Consider the following 5094-nt stretch of genomic DNA (forward strand, 5'->3'; position numbering starts at 1 on the left):
CCTGGATTGCATTTATGGGCATGAGAGTAAAGAGAGAAAAATCCAGATGCTTGCCACACTTTTAAGATTTTTATTTATCAAATCCTTTTTCCCTTTTCCCCTGATCAGACTCTGCTTTGTGTTGATCTGTCACACACAATCCTAATAATAAAACTCATTAAAAATCTGTGCTTGTAAAGTGACAAATGTGAAAAAGTTCAAGGAGCACAAACACTTTTTGTGAGGCGCAGTAGCTGCTTATATAGCTATTGGATCATCGATATTACAGAGACAGATTACTGGAACCCCTCTCTTATTAAAACCCCATCAGACATAAAGACGTTAAATGAAACATAGGAGAGGGGAAGGCAGGAGGGTGTGAGGATGAATACAGGCAGATAGATGGTGGTTTTTGACGTGACTCATTTCCACATTCATTTGTGTGTGTGTTTGTATGTGTGCGTGTGTGTTTGTGTGTGTGTGAGCCCCGGGGCTGCACACAGAGCCCACCACTGACTCCCACAGGGGGACATTAATGACAAACATCCTGCTCCACGGTGAAAGAGATGCTCCATGCATTGCATTTACTCCTCACTCCGCTCTCCGCTCCAACACATCTGCACTCACCCTGCTCCCGTTTCGCAGCAAAACAGAACAAGGCGACGCGAAAGCATTTTTCACGCTCTTCGCAAACAACGCAGCGGCGTGTCCTCTTCAGCTTCCTCGTTGATAACAAATGAATGGTTCTCAGTGTGATTTGCTGTACTTCTTGCTTGTAAATTATTCAGGGTTGGATGTTTATCTTGTGTAGGAAATTAGATTTAGAGTGCGTCAACAAGCCTGTATCTGTGTCAATTTGTCTAGGAGATTGGAAGAAAAAGTCTTCCTCTGATGCTCGTCTTGTTAGAGTCATTCCCATTTATTTAATCCCTGTGGGTAGCAAAGCAACAGATGACCTATATAAGCCTTCATGTTGAAAAGAGGAGGTTTTCCTTAAGGAAATAAACATGTAATTAACAAGTCAGATAGATAGATAGATAGATAGATAGATAGATAGATAGATAGATAGATAGATAGATAGATAGATAGATAGATGATAGAACAAATTTATAATCCATTTCCACAAAGAATAGGATTTATTTTCTTTACCAGGATTTCTTCCAGTGTATTATAAGCCTGACGGGCCACCAGGCTTTACTTGTGTCCCCACCAGGCTAAGCATTGTTTGTCTTTTTAAAATGTTTGCATTATTTAAGACTATAGTTGGTGTTCTTCCAATCTTTTAATAATACATAATTATCAAGTGATATTTTCAAATTTCCTGTCAACTTTAAACATTTTGTAACTCAAAAAGAAGATGAGCTGTTGGATGAATGACTGCCCAGCGCCCCAACCAGCAGGCTTAGCGAGTTGTCTGGGGGAAACCTTGTTTACCATTCTTGTACAGGTACATTTGTGAGGTCAGACACTGATGTTGGATAAAAGGTCTGGTTCAGATCCTCTGCTCTGACTAATCCCACAAGTTTTATTGTTAATTAAAGGATCCCCCCGTTAGTCTCTACTGCAGTACAGACTACTCTTCCAGGGGTCCACATCGACATTATCATAAAAATAATTTACAAACATTCTTAAAAAGACATAAAGGTATCTCTTAAGACACAAAGTTAAATCAGCTGCTTCAATAACTTACAAACATGGGTCGGTGTGGGTTGCGTTCAGGACTCTGTGCTGTACATTCAGGTTCCTCCACATCAAGCCAACTTAGGCGTGTTTTTATCTTGTTTTGTGCACGTTGGCACAGAAAGAGACAATCCCCAAACGCTTCCCACATATTCTGGACCAAAATGTGTCCTAGTGCTTCGAAGCATTAGGATTTGTTTTCATTTGAACTACAGCAGCTAATAACACACAGGCCCACAATGCAGTTCTCTCACAACCAAGCTTTAAACTTGACACAGTGCAGTCAGGCAAGTGTCATGCTCTTGGTAACTGAAAAACCCCAGACTCATCCATGATTGGTCAAACCAAAGAATATTTCTCAGTTGCTCTACAGTCCTGCAGCAGCACGCTTTCACTGCATCCCATGCATTCAGCAGCTTGGCCATCCTGCTAAGCTCTTTAAACACAGTTGTTCAAAACTAATCTGAAACTGACAATTTGGCAGAAACTCAGTGCGCTACACGCCTCGGCATTAGCCTAAAACTTTGTGGATGAGTTGTTCTCCTTTCCATACCTCTGACAGCTGATTGTGGAATATTTAGTTGAGAGGATATTTCACCACAGGAATTATTCTCTATAACTTTTTTTATAGAAGCAGTCTGAGTGCCTAGCTCTTGGTTGGAAGTCATTTGAACACCAGAACTGAATTCCAGGGGTGTGCGAGTGAAAACTTTAGTTACCAGGTACTGGTGCTCAATATCTATGTTATCATTTAACGTTTAAAGGCAGGACGTGAAGAGGATAAGATTGTGTCGTTCCAGGTCCCTCAGGGCAACAATTTTTCAATTCTTACTGGTTTTTCTTCTTCTAGTCAGAACACAGTATAAAATGTTATGGTGCATTCTGGAAATCTCTACCTCAAAAGTCAGAGTTTAGAGCTGAGAATGGCAGAAAGACTGGTGGATTCACTTCTTGTTCTGAGTAATCATTCTTGTCTAATTCCGAATACAAAGGTTTGCTTGGAAGCTGCTAACTATTTAATGTTTTCAGCATTTTATGTATTCAAACACTAGAGCTGTTTCTTCATAAATAAATGTCTTTCTCTACGGTGTTAAAGGTATAATTAGTATTGATTTAATAATATACAAAATGTCAGAAGTGCAAAGAAAACAACTTACTGTATTTCTGCAACCTTGGCAACAGCTTAAGTGCTGCAAAATCAAGCGATCTACACATCGGTTCCAGGAAGTGATCCTGCTGAATTTTATGACTTGGAACTGGGAGATTCAGATTTCTGAGGTAACAACGGACCTCACTTCCCAAATCCAAGTTGGATGTTCAGAGGCAGACTATTCAGAAAGTGAAGTAAATGAGTTTTCTATACCGAGAGACAAGGTGACGAAATGGGAAGTTTTCACTTCCCATTTCACGTTTTGTCACATTGCATCCATTAACGTCAGTATAATTTTTCTGCATTTTCAACAGTTTTTACAAATGTAAATCTGCAAGGTGTGCCATGCTTCTGCATTCAGCTCCCTGACTCAATGTGTTGTAGAATCACATTTCACTGTGATTACAGCTGCATGTCCCAAAGGTCTCTTCCAGCCTGGAGCATCTAACAGAGAACAACATTTTGCCAATTAAATTCAGTCAGATTATGTGTCTGAAGGTCAGTTTTCAATTCTTTGCACATATTTAATTGAATTAAGGCCTAGACTTTGACTATACCTTTTTAACACGTGAGTAAGCCAGGATTGAAACCATTCCATTGTTGGTCTGGTTGCGAGGACTGAAGGTCAAGCTGTTTTAGCCATTCTTAACTCTGATTGGAAAAGTGCGTATCGAGTTCAATGGATTACTCCAAACAGCAAATAAACACCAGCTGGGAGTGTCCTCTTCTTCAGGGACATCAGCAGCTCCAATGCCAAATTTCCTCCTTTCTTCAAACCCTTCTGTTGCATTTCCTGTTTAGTCCAGCTCTCTTGTGTCTCAAAGAAACCGAGCTCTATCAAAGTTGGACAGGCGAGGAGTGCTGAAGTAAAGCCCATAAACATTGTTCACATCACAGCCCTTGAAGCTTGTTAACTAAATTCACACAGATTTTTATAGTGTAAAGCGAACGAAACGAATGAAGACACGAGTCGTACAGCCTCGTGAATTCCCAGACAGGCTTGTTGCAGACACCGCTGGGATTGTGGGGGTTACTACGCTGTCAATACACGTACGTCACGAAGTCTGTGCATGTGTTCCCAGAAGCCATTAATGTCATTGATGATGGTGTGGCGAGCTGTCGTTTCAGAGGTTTGTGGGATTGAGAGCCTGCAGCACTGCTGATAGACTATGTTTTTGTATACGTGTGTGTGTGTGCGTGCGTGCGTGCGTGCGTGCGTGTGTGTGTGTGTGTGTGTGTGTTAGTGAATGACAGAGAGGGAGAGAAAGAGAAAAGAGTGTGAGGCAGGGCTGAGTCTTGCAGATGGGAGAAAATGTAAAATATTTTTTTTACTGAACATCAGTAAAAGGAATCCCGAAGCTGCCTGTTGGCAACCTGTCACTTTTCAGACAGGGTGGAAGCTGATTAAAATTGAAAAGGAAAAGTGTTGGTGAATCGCGGCTGTGGTCTGCTGGGTTTGCATCAAATCAACATGTTCTAATAGAGACTGATGGGTTTCTAAATGCTGTTCACGATCCCCTAAGGTCCGCTTATTTTTATAAACTAAAAGGCATCGGCAAGTATGAGATGAGGTACTTGAGACGATCTGATTTGTGAATAGATTCCACTAAGAAACAGAAAATTCCTGGGTTATTTAAATGATTAAGTATCCATTCTAAAAATAATAAAAGCAGATTTCCAATTTTCTCTCCCATTCATTTGCCTATTTCTAAGCAGCTACAAAATGCCCATCAACACTGCCCTCTACTGGTGAAGCAACAAAGTTAAATTCAAATAAAGGAACAAAGAGAAACTGCTTCCATTTCAAACACATTTATTGTTTCCATGAACACTCCAAAAGTCTCCATTTTAAATCAAAACCGTAGAAGTGACAAGATACAAACATTTATATATCCTACAGTGCGTTGCGTTCATCAAGTAAACCTAATCTAGTGCTTGTTTGTGAACAGATATTTGTCCACCATGAAGCTACAACAGACTCATTTCATTTCGGACAGAACTTTCAAGTGGGTTCCAGGTATGTTTCAGTACTTGAGACCTGTGTCGGCCGGAACAGGTCAAGTTCTGCTCAAGAACAAAACACAAAACCAGTCTTCCATCCAAGCCTCCTGCAGGATGAGTCATCAGCCCAAACCAGTGAGGTGGCAGCAGCAGGGAGGGGTGAGGGGGCTTAACAGCAAGGAGGGAGGCACCGCAAAAAGAGCCCGTCGTTCACACACTAAAATATTAACTAGTCAAATAGAACTGCATTTAATATCTAACAAAAAAAAAAAAAAAAAAAAAAA

The sequence above is a fragment of the Poecilia latipinna genome, unplaced genomic scaffold, assembly GCF_001443285.1.
Source record: "Poecilia latipinna isolate Pla-1442-1.1 unplaced genomic scaffold, P_latipinna-1.0 Scaffold608, whole genome shotgun sequence".
In the NCBI taxonomy this organism is placed as follows: domain Eukaryota; kingdom Metazoa; phylum Chordata; class Actinopteri; order Cyprinodontiformes; family Poeciliidae; genus Poecilia; species Poecilia latipinna.